The 25,128-nt window shown below is 37.1% G+C and overlaps 1 protein-coding gene across 1 annotated transcript in view; it reads left to right on the top strand.

The window, feature by feature from the left end:
- LOC125245430 overlaps positions 1-25,128 on the top strand; it is a 1,350,402-nt gene that overhangs the window by 641,081 nt on the left and 684,193 nt on the right.

Here is a 25,128-nt window from a genome sequence, read left to right on the forward strand (position 1 = left end):
TTTTTATTAATTTGATGTATTTCCACCTTTGTATATATCCTATTATGACTAAGTTTAAAATCTAAGTTCTCACAATCCAGACCATTATATTTCACACTTAAATTTTTCCAAATTCTCTTCACATTCAAATCTGAGAATAGTTTTGGCCATACAGCCTCTGATGCAAGCAATTTAATTTCTTTTTTCAGCATTATCTTATATATCATTTTCACAAATATCTCAGACAAATACTCATCTTTTCATTTTTCACAATATACATACTGCTTTTCTTTTAACCTCTAAATCAACCAGCTTCAAACCACCCTCCTTGTAATCTGCTATTAATGTTTTTGTTGATATTTTAACTCCTTGCCCTCCCCACAAAAAAATACATTTGGTAAGCAATAATGAATTAACTACAAATACCTTCCCTCTTAATCTTAAAGGTGCCCTAGAACCCTTTTTCACAAGATGTCATATAAGTCTAAGGTGTCCCCTGAATGTGTCTGTGAAGTTCCAGCTCAAAATTCCCCATAGATTTTTTATTATTCAATTTTTTAACTGCCTATTTTGGGGCATAATTAAAAATGCGCCGTTTCAGTGCGTTTCCCCTTTAAATGCTCGCGCTCCCCACCCCCAAGCTCGCAACTCTATAATACATTGCATAAACAGTTCACACAGCTAATATAACCCTCAAAATGGATCTTTACAAAGTGTTCGTCATGCAGCATATCAGATCATGTAAGTATAGTATTTATTTGGATGTTTACATTTTGATCTTGAATGAATTTGATAGTATGCTCCGTGGCTAAAGCTAACATTGCACACTGTTGGAGAGATTTATAAAGAATGAAGTTGTGTTTATGAATTATAGAGACTGCAAGTGTTTAATAATGAAAATAACGACATGGCTTTGGTCTCCGTGAATACAGTAAGAAACAATGGTAACTTTAACCACATTTAATAGTACATTAGCAACATGCTAATGCATGTCACTAAAAATGATGCTATCACTAAAAATATCATGATATCATGAATAATGTCAGTTATTATTGCTCCATCTGCCATTTTTCGCTATTGTCCTTGCTTGCTTACCTGCATAAAGTCTGTTGATTCGGCTGTGCAGCTCCAGACGTTAATACTGGCTTATCTAATGCCTTGATCATGGGCTGGCAAATGCAAAATTTGGGGGCGTACATATTAATGATCCCGACTGTTGCGTCACAGTCTGTGTTATGTTGAGATTTGCCTGTTCTTCAGAGGTCTTTTGCAAAAATCAAATTTACATAAGAAGGAGGAAACAATGGTATTTTCAATTCTAGGGCACCTTTTAATCCCTTAATCACCAAAACTGCAATTCTTGTTTTATTTTATTTCAAATTTCAGTCCATGTGACATCTCTAGCCTCTTACGCTTACTCCGATGTTCACATCTAAAATCTTTGTATATTCTATCGTTATTTTAAAAAGGAATATCTTGTCCTTCTATTTCCACTCCTCCCATACTCATTATTTCTGATTTATCAATGTTTATTTTTGCACCTGATGCTTTTCCATATGTTTCCATACGTTTCATTATTCTATTTATGCTATCCATGTCTCTAACTGTAAATGTTGTGTATTCTGCATACTGATGAACTACACTCATTCCCCCATATGGAATTTGGATTCATCTTATTTCCTTATCGCTTTTAACTTTCTCATTGCTTGCTCTATAAAGCTTTGCTCCACTCTACCAAATGCCTTATTTAAATCCATACATAAAATCAGTCCCCCTTTCCCATACTATCCAATACATCTCTTACTGTACAGATTGTGTCTCTGATATCTCTACCCGATATCTCTACTGTATGCTGTATGTATTCTAATAGCCAATACTTTTGTCAAGATTTTATAATCTGTTTAAGAGACTCAACGGCCTGCAGTTTTCCAATCTGAGTGGACAGCCTTTATTTTTATACAAAATAGTAATAACACCTAAACCCATTGATTCTGGCACTTCCCCTCTTTCTTCCATACTTCTAAATAGTTTCCACAAAATTGGTGCTACAATCTCTGTGAATCTCTTGTAAAACTCATGCGATAACCCATCTGATCTTGGACTTTTGTTCGATTTTGTTTTTTATTGCTTCTTTTATTTCTTCAATACTTATATCTCTCTCACACATATTTTTATCATCTTCATTTAACTTACATATGCTTGGTTTGTCTCAATTATTCTTGGTAAAACATTCTTCAATCTATTAGATAAAATCTTAGCTAAAATCTTTAAATCAGCATTCAGCATTGTGATTGGCCTAGTTCTTTAAACACTTTTTATCACCTTTTCTTTTATATATCTTCATTAATCCTATACTCATTCATTGGTCTAGCTCATTTTTCTTAAATATTTCATCATAAACTTATTTTAAGATCTTATTTCTTCTTTAAAAATTTTATAAAATTCATTCACTATTCCATCTATTCCTGTACTCTTTTTCATTTTTAGACTTTCTATCGCTTGTATTATCTCTTCTTCCTTTATTTCCTTAAAATAATACTTTCTTCCTTATTTCTGAAAATACGTAGGGCCCTGTACGTTTCGTGACAGTTTTGGTGTGAAATGTCCACTGAGTGGCGCTAAAAGCGTGTTCAGTTTTTTTTTTTTTTCCGAAACAGATGAAGGTGAATGTTTATATTACGCTGGTTTTATATGTATCACCACAGTTATGATTTGAAATATCCGGTGATTGGCGCTAATGCTCCGTTACATTTAAAAATAATGTACCACCAACACTACACCTAAACCTACACAATAGTGTTAACCAAAGCAAATGTGACATAAAATGCATTCGTAATCATGCCATTTTAGCTTGTTTTGATCTCTCGTCTTTCACGGGATTCGTACTCAAGGCTTCTGCATCCTAAGTACAACTCCGTATCGGCTGAGTTACCGAGCAAACTTGTCATGATTGAAAAGCGAAACAAATGGAGCTGGTTAAGCGATGCCAAGTCCAAAATGTATTAGTTTACAAATCGTAAAAAAAGCATTTTGAGATCATAACATAATATTTTTCAAGGAGACGCAAAAAAAAAAAAAAAAGTGGCAACAAGTACGTCTATTAATGTGACTAGGTTGCAATATCCATTTCTTTTTTCTTTGTTTCTGTTCCTAACTCATCTCTAATTCTCTTTTGTTTGGCTCTTTTAGCTTTTCTTATATCTTTACAATATTTCATTGAAAAATTATTTTCCCCACCATATTCGTTTACATGCCATTCTTCTTTTCATTTTCCATTAAATCGTATATATTCCCATTTTGTAATGATCATCATTTTAAAAGGTCAGAATTTAGAATCCACACCCCTGGTCCTTTATCTTCCTTGTTAAAATCTACTTTCCACATTATCATCTTATGATCACTAAAACTAGTATTCTTATAAAATAATCTATATCTCTTTTACTTATGATCAAATCTATTCTTGTTTGACACAAAATTACCAACCAAACTTCTCCTAGTAAATTCTCTTTGGTTTTCATTTCTCTCCCTCCACACATCAGCCATAGTTTTTTCATCCATTAAAGATATCAGTTCTTTTCTCCCCACGTCCGATTTAAAAACTATTCCTTCTGCCATATCTCTTTTACTAAACACAGTGTTAAAATCCCCAACTATTATTACTTATGACTTCCATTTATATTATTATACCTCCTAATATTTTGAAAAAAATGTTTTTTTTTCTTTCTCTTCTGTTGGTGCATGAACATTCATTAAAATAAATGTATTTTTCTTCTTGTCTCATTTCAATTGCATTACATTTTACAATAACAGTACATGAATAATCATGAACTAATACCTGAATTAATAGTTACTTCAACATGATCTCAAGATTAGTTAAGATATGAACTAATCATAAACTAATGAAGAGTGATACTTAACTACGACAGGAGTCATGAGGATTCATGCATGAAAACAGAAGCCTTAATATATTTTTCATAATTAATGCATTAATTAACATTTAGGGTAAACTAAATCAAACAGTCTCTATAAGAAGGAATAATAAATATTTGGACTTTGAAATAAATTGAAATAATTTATTATTGTCAGAATTTAAACTACTGACATCAGCAGCTTCATTATAAACATTACTGAAAGGCACAGGATTAGTTTGTCATTTTCACTGATCCTCCTTATCAAACATATAAAATACTAAATACACTAATAATTTATCTTAAAAGGTCTTAATATGTTTTGTGACATTCTTTCCAACCAAACTAAACTACTGTGACTTACAACAGTTCCTGGGGAATCGGTTTCCAAAAAAATAACCAAACAGGAAACATGAACTAAGGTCAGGGAGCGTTTGCTGGGATCAGACTCAGAAGTTCACTCTCCATCCAGACGCAGGCCATGATCATACTGTACCTCCATTCTCATTTGAAAACTTAACTGGGCTGAATACTTATATAGTTGTGTTAGTACATGTGTATTTGATAGTAGGTTAATGATAATCATGAGCTGAATTTGGTAAGTAGTTAACAGTGAATTAGTTATGATTGTGCCCCCTCAAGTAAAGTCATGACATAAGTATACATTAACAAACCATTAGTTAATGTTAGTATATGGTTAGTTAATAATGAGTTAATTATGATTGTGCCCCCTCAAGTAAAGTCATGACACAATGCACTTACAAATCATTAACTAATATATGAATAAACACTAAGAGTGCCATCCTTATTCCTTTAAACCCCGGTACAAAAAAACATATATGGACTTGAAAGCAAGCCATAAACATACCTGCAAAGACACACATAAGGCACATTTACATGTAAAATTGCGCGCATCCACAAGCTAATGCTAATCAAAGCATATACATTTAAACGACAAAAATACAACTTCAGTTAATAACTGCACATAACCTCCTGAAAATCCCAATAAAACATACATGTAAATATGTTTTTAATTATTAATTCGGTTTACCAAAGCAGTCAACATTTATTAGTTTAAAATGCCAGCAACACAACAAATGCACCAAGAGAACACCTAGCGTGCGCCACTAATGAGTGTCCCGCCAGAAACAAACCCTACATACTTTAGTTCTGGGAATAAACTATGACTATTTAGCTATGACTAAATATAAATGAACTTCATGATGAAAATGAAAATTCAGAAAACGGTTTAGATCAAATTAAATTTATTAGTGGTAGTTAGTCTATTTTCCACATTTGATTAGACAGATCTATGTAATTAATGGCTAAATAATCGTGTGCCATTCCAATTATTTGTCACAAAGCTGCAGATGGCAGATTGATATTACAGTGTAAATTATGACAGTATTAAATCACGTTTAAAGTGCATATTGCAGGTTAAACATTTTTTTCAAGATGAATATAAAACCTTGTACAAAAATACCATATAAAAAGGTACTGCAGGGTTTAAAAATGTTTTGCAGGACATAAGGGCATGAATTTAGTAGATAAAGTGACGGTCTCTGTAAAAACTGCTTTTTTTCAGCGTCGCGTCATTTTACGTCAGTCAAGGCCGAGCTCTGTGTTGACTCAGCGCAGAGTAGGCTTGTATTCAGTGACAGCGGTCGTGAATTAGTGTGTTTTCTGTAGTTTTTGTATTCTATTTATCATCGTCATGGTAAATTATTGTGTTTGTGGAGGTTGCACAAACTCCAGCCTGTCAGGACATCGAGTCCAGAGGTTTAATAACAAGAAAAAGGACGCTGCTATCTTCCGTGCCGGGGTGTGTTTTGTGCAGGTGAAGAGACGGACTTCACTTCTGCATCTGCTTCGAAAAACGCGTTCATTATAGACCGGAGGATTATCATCCTGGCGATATGATGGAGTTCAACATTGTAATACTACTGTAAATAATGATATTAAATGAATAAACTTACACGCAATGCTTCTTCACCGTTTTTACTTGAATCAATTTCAACACTGATGAATACAAATTATGTACACATGCATACAGTCTCACACTTACACAAAACAGTTTGGAATTATGTGCTGGTAATGTAAATACTCCAATTTCATTCATGCCATGTATAACTGTAAACGTATACATTCAAGTTCACACAACTACATAATCATGGCGTCATATACATCCTCACACTATCAGTGAATGGGCACGGAATAAACTCATAACATGTGTTAATGAATAAAGGATAACATTACATGAAACACATAAACTACTACGTTCGGCTGCCAGCGGGAGACATGATCACGGATCCGTCAGAGATGCAGCTTGATGAACACGTGAATTGTGCACCGTAAATCTTTATAATTATTATTTTATTATTTCATTTGCTAACTACCAAATCAGTCGTGATGAGAAACCACTATATCACGTAACTTTAGTGTGGACGGATATTAACGCGTATGACATAGGCCTGATCAAGGTTTAATAGATTCTGTTATTAGTAATCAATAACGTTACTCCTAGATGACCAATAGCTTTGCTATTGCTTGATTCATGATAATAATCTGTACAATATTGTGATCTGAGCACATATCTTTAGCTAAGCTGACATCGGTCGCTGCCCTGTTCTCCACTGCTTCTCCTCACACAACAGCTCAATTTTTCTCTTTTGACCGTTATTTTGTCTAATCCTGGCCTGTCCCTGCTCTCTTAAACACATATCAGGCTAATTGTATGGCTGTGGTTTGTGATACGAGCGTCCGAACTGAGGAAATTGAACTCATTGCGATCCATTGTTTTCCTATTGTTTTTTTGTTTGTTTTTTTCCTATTGTTTATATTGATCGCGCTCCCTTGAGTTACATCACTTCCGATTTGGCATTTTTCAGATGCGGAAGTAAAATTCTCTCACAAAAAACGACTCCAGAAGCCTATGTAGCGTATTTATACGTGTTTTTTCAAGAAAATCTATTTAATACATTATTTTTCTATACATTGAATCAGTGAAGCTCTAACCTGCAATATGCCCTTTAATTCAAATTCAGAGTACTTCTTGTTTACTCTTATGGAGCCTGATTTATTTAGTTTACCCCTAAATGTTAATTAATGCACTGATTATCAAACATGTATTAACGCGTAGTTAAGGCTGCTGTTTTCATGCATGAATCCTTATGCAATAAATCCTTTATTTCCTTATGACGGTCGAAGTTAAGGATCACTCTTCATTAGTTCATGATTAGTTCATATCTTAACTAATCATGAGTTCATGTTGAGGTAACTATTAATTCAGGTATTAGTTCACGATTATTCATGTACTGTTATTGTAAAGTGTTATCCATTTTCCTTTCCCATCATTATATATTTCTTTCACGTTAAAGTCTTATTCAAATTGCCACTCCCCTTCCTATCCTCCCATCTGCATTACTATAAAATATTTCACCATTCCATATCTTTTTGATTTGAATAGTGTCTTCTTTACATTTTTAGTTTGTTCAAGTTCATTAATCCTCTTGCGTTCCAACACATAAAACTCAAACCGATTATCTAATTTTTTTAGTCTTTTTCTTTTTGCCAGTTCTAAATTAAGTGTTACCTTCTGAGATTTGCTCCGTGGCATTATTCCCAGTCCCTTGTCTTTATGTGTCTCCATTTGGTTCTTTTTTCTTTCATCACATGCTAGTTTTACTTCATTCACTCCCGTGCAAAGTGACCATGCTCCTCACATTTATAACACTTAAAATCTGGACAGTCTTTAAGGACGTGCTTCAGACTCAAACACAACCGGCAAGTTTTAACCTGCCTATTGTGTATCACCCAGAAGTAATGAGTTCCCTCTGCTGTCTCAAACTGTGTGCTGTATGGGGCAATGCCACCTCTCCTGGGAATTTAACTTTGAACCTTGTTCCATCTTCAATTTCTGTTCCTGGGGGTATATTACAGAAAGATCTTAACTTGAGAATCCTATCTTATCTGTTTGGTAACGGATATTAGCATCCTAACTCAATTTAATGATAAAATATTTCCTTATCTTTGTGAGATAAGGAATAATGATAAACTTGCTGAATAAAACAGGCTTTAACTGTGACGAGCAGGGCGGGCGAGAGCCATGAAACATTTTCTGTAATACGCCCCCTGGATAGCATCTCCTCTTCATTGCTGAGACAGGGACAACTCCACATGCCTCCAGTTTGTCAATGATGTCTCCGTCCTCCAGATAAACAGGCAAATGCATAAATGACAATACAAATTCCCTGTCCTCCAACTTCTTCACTTCACATAATTGTCCATTAATGTCCAGTCCATTTAACAGCTTGTCATAAAAATCCTCATTTTCCATTGTTACCTCGTATTGTTTGTTGTTTTGGGTGGACTGCCAAAATTCCTCTCACTCCGATTTTGTTTGTTATTGCCTTAAAGTTGCCCTAGAATTGAAAATTGAATTTACCTCGGCATAGTTAAATAATTAGAGTTCTGTACATGGAAATGACATACAGTGAGTCTCAAACACCATTCGTTCCTCCTTCTTATGTAAATTTGATTTGTGCAAAAGACCTCTGAAGAAGAGGCAAATCTCAACATAACACTGACTGTGACGCAACAGTCGGGATCATTAATATATACGCCCCCAACCTTTGCATATGCCAGCCCATGTTCAAGGCATTAGACAAGCTAGTATTAATGTCTGGAGCAGCACAGCTGAATCAACAGACTTTATGCAGGTAAGCAAGCAAGGACAATAGCGAAAAATGGCAGAAGGAGCAATAATAAATGACATGATCCATGATATCATGATATTTTTAGGATAGTTGTAAATTGTCTTTCTAAATGTTTTGTTAGCATGTTGCTAATGTACTGTTATATGTGGTTAAAGTTACCATTGTTTCTTACTGTATTCACAGAGACCAGAGCCATGTCATTATTTTCATTATTAAACACTTGCAGTCTGTATAATTCATAAACACAACTTCATTCTTTATAAATCTCTCCAACAGTGTGTAATGTTAGCTTTAACTCCGTTAGCCGCAGCATCGGATACTATCAAACTCATTCAGAATCGGATGTAAACATCCAAATAAATACTTTACTTACCTGATCTGATATGCTGCATGACGAACACTTTGTAAAGATCCATTTTGAGGGTTATATTAGCTGTGTGAACTTTATGCAATGTATGTAATGTATTATAGAGTTGTGAGCATTTAAAGGGGACACAGTTGAAAAATGTAATAATAAAAAATCTATGGGGTATTTTGAGCTAAACCTTCACAGACACATTCAGGGGACACCTTAGACTTGTATTACATCTTGTGAAAAAGGGTTCTAGGGCACCTTTAATGATGTACTCTGCATTGCCATTTCTTGCTTCACTCACATCAATTATTATTGTTGCTTCCTTCTTGCATAGTCTCTTTGTGTTACTTGCGATCTTTTCTCGTTGTCTTATCTCAGTCCTTTGTTCTTTTGCTATCTCTGTTTCTGCAGCCATTTCCAGGTTCATGCTGTGTAGTCCATCCGTATCACTCATACTAATGAAAAAAACCAAACAAAACCACTTCCCAGACAGCACAAGGCTGCTGGTTATGGTTCACAATAAATAAACGTACTTAACAAAATGTATTTTCCACTCCCACAAAACACAAAAACTGAAAGTTAAGGGAGATTGTCTTTCCCTATAGCAGTCACACCCTTTCTGAATGCTCACTATCGCTCTAAGAGTGGTATGCTTGTAAGCGAAATCTGCAGCAAAGAGTGGGCTATTTGAGACATTCAGACACTTTTTAAATAAACAAAACAAAACAAAACAAAACAAAAAAAACAAAGCTTACAGCAGCGGGTATTACCAGGTGGTCTCCCATCTAAGTACTAACCAGGCCCAACCCTGCTTAGCCTCAAAGATCAGATGAGATCGGGCATGCTTTTTTTTTCTTTTCTTTTTTTTAATTAAGAACTTTCAATCAATAAAATACAATACAATAAAAATTACAGTTTTTACATCATACTTACATCATACATTTACATAAATAATTCAGAAATCTCCTTCACTCCCCGGCAGCTTCCACATTAGATCTTTTAAAACACAACAAACTTGTGGCATAAAAACATGATAAAAAGCATCCAACATATTTGCACATTTAAAATATAGTCTTTTCATCTACATTTGTTTTTCTTTTAAACAGTCCAAACATCCAACACAAGTTTTTCTTATTTCGCCACAATTCTTCTCTCCCATATTGCACTTTTCCTCAACATTACCCACAGATTTATAAACGTTTTGTTTAGACACTTCTTTTCCCAACCAAACATCACCACTCTGTTCCATTCCATTCCATTCCATTTTCATCCCACTCCACAGTCAAATATTTAACCAATTTATATATTATATTTTAACAATTTTCACTCTCATAGCATTTTTTCATTGTTCCACATCCATTAATCCTAAGCCCCCCTTTTCCTGTCCCTAAAATCGTGTTGTGTGCAATCCTCGCTGGTTTCCCTTCCCATAAAAAGTCAAGAAAACATTTCTTCAACCTCTGTTCTGTCCATAAAGGCATTTCAGATACATATAAAGCATACCAAAGTTTAGAAACCATTAAAACATTCTATATTAAAACCTTCCCCTTCAAGTTTAAAGTTTAAAGTTCTATTCAGTCTTTCTTTTCCTTGTTTTCCATTCCATAAATCTTCCCCCCATTTTCTGCTTGTCTTACCTCAGACTTTGTCCTTATTCCCTTATCCTCAGTCTTTTCCTTTTCTTGTCCTTTTTTGCAGTCCACTGCGCTAGTGTCTACATCATCCTGTTCCTTAGAAAGCCCCTTTTCAGTCAAGTTTATATTCCATGTTCTCCATCCTCATTCTTTTCCTCAATCTTATATATGTTGGTGTTCTCCTCTTCTTCATCTTTATCTTCCTCTCCTTGAGTCTGCCATTGTGAGTCATTTAAACTTTCAATTGTTGTAACTCCCATCTCACCTCTTGTATTTCCATTCCTGTGTCCTCATTTTCCCGGTCGTCCATCTCGCATCTGCATCTTAAAATGGCCTTATCGCAGCCTTGGCACCGCGGAACTTTACAATCCCGTGCATAGTGCCCCTGCCCAAGACAGTTCCTGCATATAAACTGAGTCCTTTTTTTCATGCTCCGGACTTGACCAAATCCTACATGTCTTCAGTTGATTGTCATGAATTACTCTGAAGTACTGCACTCTTTCCTCTGTCATGAACCTTGTATTATGTAAGGACGTGACTTCTTGTGGAAACTTCACCTTCATAAAACGTGTTCCATCTGCCATTTTTGTCCCCGGATGATATCTCTTTCTTAGAGGTAAAATGGGAGGTACACCCCAACCGACCAGTTTTTTAATGATCTCCTCATCTTCTATGTAATTTGGCAGTCTCAAGAAAGACCATTCTTTCTTATCTCACATTCTTGTCCGTTAATCATTAGTCCATTCAACAGCAAATCGCAGTACATCTCAGTTTCCATAGTCATTTCAAAATCACTGTTAGTCTTTCTTCTTAATCCGATTAGCTTTCCAATTCCAACTTTCTCTTCAATTGCTTTAATAATCATTAATATTGTTATATTTTCTGTATTTTTTACAGTCATATTTAATGTTGCTTCTTTCTTATATTCTCACTGATACCTTGTTTGTTTGCTTCTTTATCATTTGTTGTCATTGAGATAAATCATTTCCTTTTTCTCCAAGTTCTTTCTCATTTCCAGTACTTTGAGATGATTGTATTTGTTTTTCCTTCTTGTTTTCTCCTTGAAACCACAATCGCCCATGTTTCATTATTGTTTTCTCGATTCCCTTCATTAATATTCCTTTCAGTCATATCTACCACATGTCCAGGTTCTGCATTTCCCATCTCATGCCATTTGCCGGTCCATGTTCTTTGTCCGTACGCTGTGCTATGTAATTTTTTTCCCCCCATTTTGCTGCATATGTGTGCGTGTCTGTGTACTTCGTTTTAGGTGTGACTTCTGATTGGACGATCCATCTGTCAATCTGCTGGCGTAAGGTTCTGATGTCAGGGATTGCACCACCAATCGCTGGTTACGGAGCGATTTATGAACAGCTTAAAACTTCAATGGGGGGAGAGAAGGGGCTGGGGAGAGAAGGCACGCTCTATGAGGACAGTTTTCTCATTTGAGAGACCAGTCTGAAAGACTGATCAGTGTCTGGGGGTTCACTGCTTTTATTACCTTGCAGTTGGATGAGTTTCTCTTACTTTGTTGGTCATGCACGTGTTTGTTTGTGCTCTTGTGTTTGATACATGCTTGATTTGAAATGCTGATTGTTTATGACCGCTGTACTTGTGAAACCTTCATCTCATGTCCCGGTTCAAAGCTGACCCATGAAACCTTCATCTCATGTCCTGGTTTAAAGCTATGTAGCCCTGCTGGAGAGGTTGCGAGTCAGGTAAGCAGGTCGCAACCTACATTTACACACGCAGATATCAAGATGTATTAGACACACTAGCATTAAAGAGTGGTGCTAATTTTGTATGTTTTGTTAAACCGTTATAGTGTCCTGCATGCTGAAGATGTTTCTTTCTGCTTTTTCTGGTGTTAGTTAGTTTAGTTCCTATTATATTTAGTTCTTTGATTTAAGCTCCACTCTCTCGCTCCTTCCTCTTCTCCAGATTGTTTGTTGTTTGCTTATTCTTATGTTGTATATATTGTAAATATCTACTCTTACTTTACTATTATATTACTTCACTTATATTTAATGCAATTAAAACTTTGCAACGAGGTTGCTGGTTTATTGTTTGTCCTTTTTCTTTTGCCTTCCCATTACTGCCATTACACACACATGTGACTATTTTGTTATGTCTAATATTACTAGACAAATAACATCTAACTAATGAGGGACGTAACACATTTGGGGGCTCGTACGGGATCCCTATTATATTGTTTCCAATATCTCGGATGATAGTTGTATGTGTGTGTTTTTGTAAGGTGTGGGAAACTGCAATGAAAATGGCATTGTTTGGTGCATTGTGAAGTGATAATTGTATAGTGATAATTGAACACAATGAGTACTTTTGATTTGCAATCATTTGTCGCTAATCCAAATTTGCAAACGTTTGAGCGATGTAGAAAAGACGAGTTGTTGCAGATAGCTGACCACTATCGCATTCCTGTGGTGAGGCAGTCTAAAGCGCATTATTAAGAATGAGATTTTTGAAACGTTTGGTCGAATTAAAAGTGTTTTTATTTCCAGATGCGGAGAGTGAGCAAGCTGACACTTCGGCTGTGGAAAAGCGTATGCCTAGTGTGGGGAACAGTTAACAGGTGACAAGTTAACAGGTGAGAATGCCGAGGCGGAGGCCGAGCCCAAGGCTGTGTTACCGCCCTTCTACCCACTATCTCCATCTCTGATGGAAGTGCAGGAGCGAGCTGAGACGTGCCAAGCTGAAATGAAGTTATGCTTAGAGATCCGTAAATTGGAAACTCGGGCTGAGACACAGGTAAAACTGTGACAGCTCGAGTTAGAGTCAGCGAAGGCCGTCTCTGACCAAACTGTGCAGCTTAATCCTGTTAGCCCTGTTGTTGCTGCAGTAAATTCGGCAAATTCTGTGAGTGATATTTCGACCGCTACATTTGATATTAGTAAGCAAATCGCTTTGGTGCCTCACTTTAGAGAATTTGAAGTGGACACGCATTTCGCTGCTTTTGAGCGAGTGGCTGCTGCACTTCATTGGCCAAAAGAGGTTTGATGTCTTTTACTACAGTGTCGACTCATTGGAAAATCTTTAGAGGAAAGCTTGCATGATGTGGTAAAGATAGCTGTACTTTGCGCATATGAATTGTTACCTGAAGCGTATCGGCAGCGTTTTAGGAACCATAAGAAGGTAGCTCAGCAAACATTTGTGGAATTGCCTGGGAGAAGGGAGTTCTTTTTGATAAACGGTTGTCTACTAACAGTGTGCAAGATTTAAGTTAATTGAGAGAGCTAATGCTTTTAAAAGATTTTAAGAATTGTTTGTCAGAACGAGTAGTCACATACCTGAATGAACAAAAAGTTACGTTGTTGTCACAAGCCGCGATTCTTGCAGATGAGTACGTGTTAACGCGTAAGAGTGTGTTTGTTTCAGACCGACCAGAGAAAGCACTGAATTCATCTTCAACTTAAAATTCCAATACCATACTAAAAGTAGTTCACCGCAAAATAAAGAAACACGAGAATGTTTCTATTGTCACAAGGTGGGGCACGTTATTTCTGATTTCTTGATTTCTGGTCAAGTGTATTAGTGCAAGGGATTGAAATGGGCGTAATAAAGGTACCGTTGCATCATATACACTTACAGAGTGACTTAGTTTCGGGTTTTGTTAAGGTGGGGATACGTTCTTCCTTTCCTGTCAAAGGTGTTGCATTCATTCTCGGAAATGATTTGGCAGGAGGTAAAGTGTCACCTGTGCTGGAAGTTGTTGATAAACCTGACTGTTTTATTCATGCGGATGACATCTCTGATCATTTTCCAGACGTATTTGCTGCTAGCGTAGTTACTCGTGCGCAAAAACACAGAATTGGAGATGACATTGTTCTGTCTGACTCTTTTATGTCATCTTTTATGACTCTTTTATGTCTTTTATGTCATGTTCAGGGTCAAATCAAAAGGGCGCTGAAGATGTTCGGCAGGACAAACAGTCTGTTGATGCTGTTGCTGAGTCTGAATTGTTAGCTGAACCTATTTCTCATGAACCAATTAAGATCACACAACGAGAAGACGTGTCACTTGCTAAATGTTTTTCTGCTGCTGAAAGTACAGAATCTGATAAAACCAGTTTAGTAGAATACGTGATTGAAAATGGGCTGTTAAGGAAATGGCGTCCTGTGTGCCAGATCATTTTGCCTACTGCCTACCGCAAACAAGTGTTGAGTTTGGCACATGATCATGAGTTAGCAGGTCATTTGGGTGTGACAAAAGCCTATAACCGCATTCTCAAACATTTCTTCTGGCCTGGTTTGAAGAGAGATTTATCTCAATATTGCCATACTTGACATGAATGTCAGGTGATGGGTAAGCCGAATCAAAATATTCCACAAGCTCCGTTAGTTCCAATTCCTGTCATTTGCAAACCGTTCAAACACATAATTTTGGATTGCGTTTGTCACTTGCCAAAATCGAAGGAAGCTGTTCCATTGAGGAAAAATAACTGCACCTGTTGTTTATTAATGCTTTGCTCAAATTTTTCTCTGCATTCGGGTTGCCAAAAATCGTGCAGACAGATCAGGGGACAAATTTTCTCTCTAATGTTTTAAGACAAGTGTTGAAAACCTTGTGCATCACACATCGAATCTCGAGTACATATCATCCTGAAAGTCAGGGTGCTATTGAGCATTTTCATCAGACGTTAAAGTCGATGTTGAGAAAGTATTGTCTAAGCTCTGGGAACGAATGGGATGAGGGAGTACCATTTGTACTGTTTGCAGTTCATGAAGCAACTCAAGAATCTCTAGGATTTAGTCCTGCAGACTTAGTTTTTGGTCACACAGTACGAGGTCCACTAAAAGTAGTGAAGGACGGGATGGTAAATGACAAAAAGTCAACTGAACAAAATGTGCTGGATTATGAGTGTATCTCTTGCTTCTTTTCCTTCCACCTCTAAATATACACCCAAAACCTTCAAATATTTTTCCTCCACTCTTACCCCTACATCTACCCTCTCTACCTCCCCTATATACATCAATTCTGATTTCTCCTTATTTATTTTTGCCCCTGATGGCTTCCCGTACTGTCCCACTATCTCTAGAACTCTTTTTACACTATTCCCTTCTCTCACTGTGATTGTGGTATCATCCGCATATTGGTTTATTATACATGTCCCTCTATATGGCAACTTAATCCCAACTATCCTATTTTTTTTAATTAAAATGGCTAAAGGCTCTACTGAAATGCCATACAATAATGCAGACAGGGGACATCCCTGTCTCACTGACCTCCCCACTTCAAACATCTGTTAACATTCCATAAATGTTTACACAGCTCTTTGCCCCCTCATATAGTTTCCTCACCCATCCCACCATTTTCCTCCCAAAACCAAACTTCTCTTATACCCTAAATAAGTATTTATGCTCTACCCTATCGAATGCTTTGTTCCAATTTATCCCTAACACTATTCCTCCTTCCTTATCTCGTTTCATGTACTCTATCTCGTCTCTAATTGTCCCTATTGTGTCTGCTATGTCCCTACTATAACTCTGTGTTGGTTGCAATATATACCCCAAAATATCACTCTTTTCACTCTGTTTATAAAATATTGACTAAAATTTTAGCAATCAACATTGAGTAGACTAATTGGTCTGTAATTCTCAATATCTAACCTATTCCCTTTCTTATAGACTAACGCTATCACTCCTTCTACGATTCTGTTTTGCACTACCCCTTTTCTTTCTATCCCCTTAAACACTACTACTACTAATATTGGTGCCACCCCTTCCTTGTATACTTTGTACCATTCTATACCTATCCCATCACTCCCTGGACTTTTTTCCACTTTTTAGCCTTCCAGCATCCGTGCCCATATCTGGAGAGAAACCAATTAAGTGTAAACTTATAAAAAGGACGTCAACTTGTAGAGAGGATGTGAAGTGTTCGAGGGAGGAAATGGAATGGACTTACCTGGTGAAGCAGCTCCAGCTCTTCCGTGACACAACTCGCAGCATCTGTCATGGCTAAACTGAAGTGCGACCGAGCGGATTATTGCTAATCCTGGCTACGGAGCAAGATCGTGCTGTTTCCCTGCAGAAGAGTGCTGAAAAATCGGTACCAGCTCTTCAGTGATGACGCGACTCGCATCTGCCGTGGTTAATGAGTCGAGTGTAAACAAAGCAAAGCCTTAATTCTAACTCTAGCTGCAGAGCAACACCGTGTCGTCTTCCTGCAGAAGAGAGAGCTCAGGTATTCCATATCTACACAAGTCCTCTGAAAACTCTCAAACTCTCTTGAAGGCCTCACCAAAGAACAACCCACAGAGACACACACTCACCACAACAACACGCACACACACATACAATACAAAGTCCCGCATTCAAGTTCTTACTTTCGTTATTGCCGATTGGCATATTGTTTTTTTTAATGAACTTGGGAACTGTTGAGTTTATTTAATCAATTATTTCCTTCGCTCTTTTGTTTTCTTTTTTTTCCCCTTTCTTGTGTTTTTTTTTTTTTTATTATTATTTTTGTGGCTCCTTTTGGGATGATAATGTGGAGCAACATGGACACCTGAAACGGTGAAACTGCCGTAATTACTATCCAGGACTGACGGGAATATATTGAATTGTTTTGGTTTTTTATTTTTCCCATGCTGTTTTTTTTTGCTTTTGGTTGAACGTGTGATCTTTGTGGTAAAATTGCATTGCAGTTTCTGATTGTTTGACAGAAAAATATATTCAACTGAACTGCATTCCTGTTTGTCTCATGATTTAAAGTTTTTTTTTTTTTTATTCCATGTAACTGGTATATTTTATACCTGGCGCCTGAATTTTGGTTAAACAATTTTTTGAAAAGATTAATTTGGATGGGCCGCCACCGTTACAACCCCCTTGCTTAGAACATTCTCTATGCTCTCTAATATGTCATCCATACTTTTCTCATCCACTCTTCATAAAATCCCTGCACTCTCTCTAAGATCTCCTACATAATCTTTTGTTGTCTTGCCCTGTTTTGTATTTATTTTATTTATATATGTTTTATATATGATATTTTTAGTGATATTTGTAATTTGTCTTTCTAAATGTTTCGTTAGCATGTTGCTAATGTACTGTTAAATGTGGTTAAAGGTACCATTGTTTCTTACTGTATTCACGGAGACAAGAGCCGTCGTTATTTTAATTTTTAAACACTTGCTGTCTGTATAATCCATAAACACAACTTCATTCTTTATAAATATCTCCAACAGTTTAGCATTAGCTCCGTCAGCCATGGATAACTATCAAACTCATTTAGAATCAAATGTAAACATCCAAGTAAATACTATACGTATATAGTAGGGCAGTCTAAGTACCACCCTATTAAACGTGGTTGTCACCTGAATGACTGGTGCGACAGCCTATTGGCTGCCGTTCCGGGTATATTTAAGGTGTAGTTTATGTCACCTGGGTACGCATTGTACAATCATTGTTGTGTGTGGGTGTGTGCACGCAGCTCTGCGGGAGCCCCGGGTTAAGTCCCGGGTATACTTCAGCCGGTGCGCTTACAACAGTGCATTCGCAAGCAGGAAAGAAGAGTCCACTAGGTGGCAATATGCACAGTACTGAGCACAATTTGCAGTCGTCGAAGAAGAGCGCGTAAAGAACGATTCAAAAATAATATGAGTAAACTCAAAATCATGCCATCTCCATCGTTTTTGATTCCTGTTCTCTTGGTGTATCTTCTGAATTATGTTGCAATGGTGGCTGCACTATTTTTCTTCTCCGATCCTGCCTAGTGAATGTCCGGTTGTCTGGTAATAGTATAGAAAAAAAATGCACTGCGCATGTGTTGAACTCTCAATGTGTTGAATTTTTTTTTTTTTTTTTTTTTTTTTTACATTTGATTTGAGTATTTACTGAAAGCCCTTCCAGCTTTAAGTTTTTGTTCTTTATTAAATTGTTTTTTGTTATGTATTTCATGTGATTTAATTTGAAGCCGGATTATTTGCGGTTTTTCACTTGAATTGTTTGCTCCATTTCTCCTTTTTGGTTTTGTTATTTTCTTTAACCTCTTGCTGCTCCATGGTATGTCTAGGTTCATGAGCGCTTGGTACGAACCTAGTTGAGTATTTATACCTTTCTGTCTGACCCTTAATAATAATAATAATAAATAATACATTTTATTTAAAGGCGCCTTTCAAAACACTCAAGGACACCGTACAGTAAAATGGTAGTCATAAAACAAATCGAGACACAATACAAACAAAGCAACAGCTAACATACAATATTTAAAACTGGTCAGAGAAAGCTAATTTAAATAAGTAGGTTTTAAGATGTGATTTAAAAGTAACCAGACAATCACTTTGTTGTAGGGATAGTGGTAGAGAATTCCAGAGACGAGGAGCAGCACAGCTGAACGCCCTGGACCCCGTAGTGACTAAACGAACAGAGGGTACAGCAAGAGAGACAGAAGAGGAAGATTGAAGAGCTTTGAAAGTGAGAAGTAGAATCTTGTACTCTACCCGATATTTAACAGGAAACCAATGTAAATGATAGAGAACAGGAGAGATATGCTCAGTGGAAGAGGTTCTGGTAATTATACAGGCAGCTGAGTTCTGGACCAACTGAAGTTTATTAAGGAATTTGTGAGGTAACCCAAATAGAAGAGAATTACAGTAATCAATGCGTGAGGTGACTAGAGCGTGTACAAGAATGGCTGTGGAATTGGATGTGAGAAATAGACGGAGACGGCTGATGTTCCATAGGTGAAAATATGCAGACCGAGTAATATTGTTTACGTGTGTTTCAAAAGACAAAGTACTATCGAGGACAACACCCAGACTCTTAACCTGAGAGGATGGAGAGATTATAGAATTATCAATTGAAATTGAAAAGCTATTGGATTTGGACAAATTGGATTTAGTGCCAACAAGAAGAACCTCTGTTTTATGAGTATTCAACTTGAGAAAATTGTGTGAAAACCAGGATTTAATCTCTTCTAAACAATCTGAGAGAGAGGAAGACAGAAGAGTAGAATTTGGCTTGGATGATAAGTAGAGCTGGGTGTCATCCACATAGCAATGAAAACTAATGCCATATTTCCTGAAGATGTAACCAAGGGGTAATAAATAAATGATAAATAAAAGAGGGCTCAGAACAGAGCCTTGAGGGACACCAGTGGTAACAGATGAAGAGTATGACCTGAAATTTTTGAGCTGAACAAATTGAGTGCGTCCGGAAAGATAGGATCTGAACCAGGAGAGAGGAACACCAGTGATACCTATAGAGAGTAATCTATTTAAGAGAACTTGATGGGAAATTGTGTCGAAGGCTGCACTTAAATCAAGTAAGATAAGTATAGTTAATAGTCCAGAATCAGCTGCCATCAGCAGATCATTAACGACTTTTACCATGGCAGTCTCTGTATGCATTGGCCGAAAACCAGACTGGAATTTTTCAAACAGGCTATTTTTTAAGAGGTGAGCATGAATCTGAGATGCAACAACGTTTTCCAAGATTTTTGAAAGAAAAGGTAATTGGAAATTGGGCGAAAGTTGGAAAAATTGTTAGGATCGGCTCCCGGTTTCTTGAGTCTTGGAGTTATAACAGCAACTTTAAAAGATGAAGGAACAATCCCAGAAGTTAGAGAAGAATGTATAATATCGGTTACTATACCAGATAAAGTGGATGAGCAGGCTTAACCAAGTGAGTAGGGAGTGGATCTAACTGACAGGTGGATTGTCGTATGAGACATAATATTTCATCAACAGTCGAAAGTTCAAAACTATTAAATGAAGAGAGAGGTGAGTCATGGTAAAGCAGAAAAGGCAGATCACATGCCATGCTATTTTGAGGAGTCAATTGTTGATGTATATTGTAGGTTTTAGTTATAAAAAAGGTCATAAATTTGTTACACAAGTCACTAGAATATAGGTGGGAAGGAAGGGTATCAGGAGGCCGTAAGATGTTATTTACTGTGGTAAACAAGGATCTTGTATTCCCTTCATCTGACCTAATTATAGCGGAATAATAATTTGATTTAGCAGTCAAAAGAGCATTCTTGTAGGAAAGCATGTGATCTGCGTACATCTCTTTATGAATAGTAAGTCCCGTTTTAATGCATAGACATTCCAAGCGATGTCCCTTAGTTTTAAGTTGCCTCAGTTCGGATGTAAACCAAGGTGCAGAATGAGAAAAATATACAGTCCGAGTTTTTAGAGGTGCAAGCTTATCGAACACACTATGCAGTCCCTCATTATAGTGGGAAACTAAGTCATCTGGAGTAGAAAATACATCTCTCATGAGGAAATTATCAAGCCCATCAGAGAGAGCAGATAAATCAATGTTCTTAACATTCCGAAATGAGATGGAACGACCCATGTTGATTTTTTTTCTACCATTAAGTTAACACTAAATGATATTAACTTGTGATCTGATATGGGCAAGTCCGATGTTAGACAGTTAGAAGGGGTTACTCCAGAGCAGCAAATAAGGTCAAGAGTGTTACCTTTACAGTGGGTCGGAAAATCAACAAATTGTTGTATTCCAAAACTGTCAAGACATGATATAAAATCTCTGGTGAGTGTTATTGACATTATCCATGTGTATATTAAAATCGGCCAATATAATAACATTGTGAGATGCAGAACACAGTATAGTTAAAAATACAGAAAAGTCATTTAAAAAATTACAATTGGTCCTGGGCGGGCGATAGATAGTAGCTATAACAGTAGGAACAAGTCCGTTAATTTGTAAGACAGTGGATTCAAATGATTCATACAGAGGCACAGTTATGGGAGAGACTTTCCACTTCTCATTATAAAGTATCGCAAGCCCTCCTCCTCGGCCAGAGGCACGGGGTTGACAGGTGTAAAGAAAGCCGGGAGGAACAGTTTGATTAAGCTGTGAGAAATCGTGAGGTTGTTGCCATGTTTCAGTCAAACAGAGGAAATCAAACTTGTTATCATTCAGGAGATCGTATATAAGAGGTCCTTTATTTGTTAATGAGCGAATGTTGAATAAACCAAAAGTTAGATCGTTCTTAACTGATTTGGTACTAGTTGTCCTGGTTACGTTGGCTAACACACTGTGATCAACAGTCCGTTTTGATTTCTTTGGTGGATGTGAGGTGGATGACCAGAACGATCGTATTGGACCAGTATCGTCATAGATATAATTCCGTCGTGACCCGCGATGGATGTACTTCTGCCGAGGATAGTATATAATATCCTGGTGAGACTTAAGGGTCAGCGGAGGTTCGGTGACACATAATCGCAGTGAGAAAAGTTCTGCCGCTGTATATTGAAGTATCGATGTCACTGGATGGTATATGAAATAAAATATAATCCACAAGAGAAGTTGGCACATTGTTGCAAACAAACTCCTGGATAGCTCCTTGAGAAGTAAGCGACACCAAAGGCCGTGATCAAACCGTCAGCCCAATTAGAGTTACTGAAAAGTTGAAGTTTTCTATTTGGGAAAAACAGTCCTCAGGTGCAATTCGTTAAAACGACCAGAGAAATCAGTAATCAAACAACGGAATAAAATAGATGAAGCCGTCAGAGAGCAGCGGCAGCAGTTTGCGCAGGCATTCACTCATAAAAGTATTCAGCAGACCCATATATCAACTGTCGGTTTAACTACGTTAGCCAGAACCGAACCGAATCACAATCCACACAATCCACAGAAGGGAAGGCTACCCAACCATACCGAGGACTTACACCACAAATGACAGAGAGAGTGGAGACTTACCTTGCCAGATGTCGGAAGGGATGCGAGTAGGAATGGAGAGGGCTCGTAGCCGATCAGTGTGACAGGATCGCGAGAATGTCAGGTCAGTCGTTCAAAATTTTTTAAGTAAAGAAAGTAATCCAGAAAATAATCCAGATCTGTTGAAGTCAGTAGAAACGAATCCAAAAATAAAAACGTATCGGCAGACAGTCAAACAGACAGACGAACAAGCACCAGCGTGAAGCGGCAGCAGTAGCGCGGCAGCGTTCTCACACCGGAAGTCCAATGACCCTTGTGTCCAGTAAATTGTCCATTGTTGTTCTCCTTTATGGTTTGAACTTATTCTAATGCAAATTGTTGGATGGAATGTGAGTTGGATTAATTGTGCTTTTACTTTCTTTTTTTATTTTTTTTTTATTTCAGGAGCTGAAGGCCCCCAGTGAGGGAAGCTAGCTGTCTTGGCCCTGTGGTGGTGGTGTTTCTCTCTCAGAGTGTTTTTGCCATTTGACAACTGTGTCTCCCTCACTTAGAGTGTGTGGTGTGAGTGAGTGTTTGTGCAGAGCATATTAGGGTGAGTGGGGTGTCATAGGATAGTCACTGTTCAGCTAGCCACCCTACTGGTAAGCCTCAGCCTAAAAGTTTCTTGTTTTCTTTATTTCTTTTCTCTTTGTTTGGTCAACAGTTTTCTACATTTTAACTAATTATTATTGTGAAATAAAAGCATTTTGTATTTATATCCACGTCTCTTGTGTTCAGTGGTAATGAACCTGTGTGCCCTATTTTGGGTATAAATTTCCCTGTTCACAGAAACAGGGTGGCGTAGTCTGCTCTATTTTGTTCTAGTTGTACACTAGTGTCAATTCTTGCCCTTCACCGCCCCGCCACACTTGCATAACCTGATATGCTGTATGACAAACACTTTGTAAAGATCCATTTTGAGGGTTATATTAGCTGTGTGAACTTTATGCAATGTATTATAGAGTCGCGAGCTTGGGAGCGCGAGCATTTAAAGGGGACACACACTTATGCCCCAAAATAGGCAGTTAAAAAATTGAATAATAAAAAAATCTATGGGGTATTTTGAGCTGAAACTTCACTGACACATTCAGGGGACACCTTAGACTTATATTACATCTTGTGAAAAAGGGTTCTATGGCACCTTTAAACAATTTTCTTGATGCTTTATCCCTTCTATACATCTAATGATTTCTTCCTTTACTAACGCTAAATCTATTCTGCTCTGTGTCAATATCCCTTCCCTTAACTGTCTCCTAGTGAACTCTCTTTTCCCTGGATTTTCATATCTCCACATGTCAATGAATCCTCTTTCTCTCATTGTCTCCATCAACATTCCCCTCGATTTCTCCCATCTAAATTTTACTCCCTTGCCAACATCTAATCTACTGCATTTTATATTGAAGTCTCCCACTATAATGCATTTCCCAACAACTAACCCTTTTAACTCTTCTATAATTTCTCTCCTATCCACTTCTATGTTTGGAACATATGTATTTATTAGCCTAAAATCTATCTCCATATATAAATTTGACTACCAAAATTCTTCCCCTCTGATCTTTATACACTTTATACACTCTCTTATATTTTCTACACTATCTTTTTTAATTAATATTGCCACACCTCTTGCATTATTTGCTCCATTATTGTAATATATGTCCCCTATTCACTCTTCTCTCATCTCCCTCACCTTATCCTCTTCCCAGTTTGTTTCTTGTATGCAAATTATATCGCTCCTATACGTAAATGGTAGCTCTTTCATTTTCCTTTTATCCCTTAACTCATTTGTTTATTGAAGTTACAGTGGCCATAAGAGTTTGAGCACAACTTGTCTCCTAGAATACTCAGGGTTTTCTAATCTCCAGAGATCTACCAGATTTACTCCATCCATTAAATGTATTAGTTCCTTCCTTGAAGAGTCTCTTTTATAGCTCATATAATTGTCAGCATCCATTCTACTACACCAAACATGAAAATCACCCACACAAATGCAATTATCTGTACATAGTGTTTTTAAATGCCTAAACTTCCCTTCTATCTTTTCCATTATTTGGCATATAAACATTAATTAACTTAAAAACACAATTTTGATACTCAAAATCTGTAATTAAAACTCTTCCTTCACTATCAGCATACACCTCCTTAACATTTTGTACTGCATTACTTTTAACCAGACAAGCAACTCCACAAGCCCTTCTACTGTCATGACTCACAAAAACATGATAAGGCCATTTCTTCCTCACCTCTCTCTTATATTATTGCTATCCCAGTTGGTTTCTTGAAAGCAGTAAATGTCAGCTTTCACAGTGATAAAGATCTTTTCAAATTTACACATATTACCAAGCCCATTAGCAATTAGGGATGCAGTTTTAATCATGGCAGTAGTAAGTGTGAAAATATAGGAAATAAGGTGGACCTCATTTCTTCTTCTTTATGCTTCCTTTTCACCCTTGTCATTTAACATACTTTTTTTCGTAACCAGCAATTGCATTCTTTCACATGACATTTCATCATCATCATCACCACCACCACCATCATCATCATCATCATCATTTTCAGTTTCATCAGGTTTAGAATCAGTCTTAGCTGAAGCTAGAAATTGTGGGGTCTCCTTGACAATGGTCGTTTTACTCACATGTTTGTCCTTTTCTTTATTGTCCATTAAACACTGGACTACCGCAGAACCCTCTCTCTGGAGGCAGGGGGTGCCACCCTGGGCTTGAACTGTGTGATCCTTCTGTCCTAAATGCAATAGCTGACTTTCTTTGTCATCCAAGGGATTTCCCATTGTGTCTTCTTGCATTTTCTTCATTAGCCCCCATGAACAAGTGTGAGGTCACAAAAGCCACAGGCCCC

Source organism: Megalobrama amblycephala, linkage group LG1 (assembly GCF_018812025.1).
Source record: "Megalobrama amblycephala isolate DHTTF-2021 linkage group LG1, ASM1881202v1, whole genome shotgun sequence".
In the NCBI taxonomy this organism is placed as follows: domain Eukaryota; kingdom Metazoa; phylum Chordata; class Actinopteri; order Cypriniformes; family Xenocyprididae; genus Megalobrama; species Megalobrama amblycephala.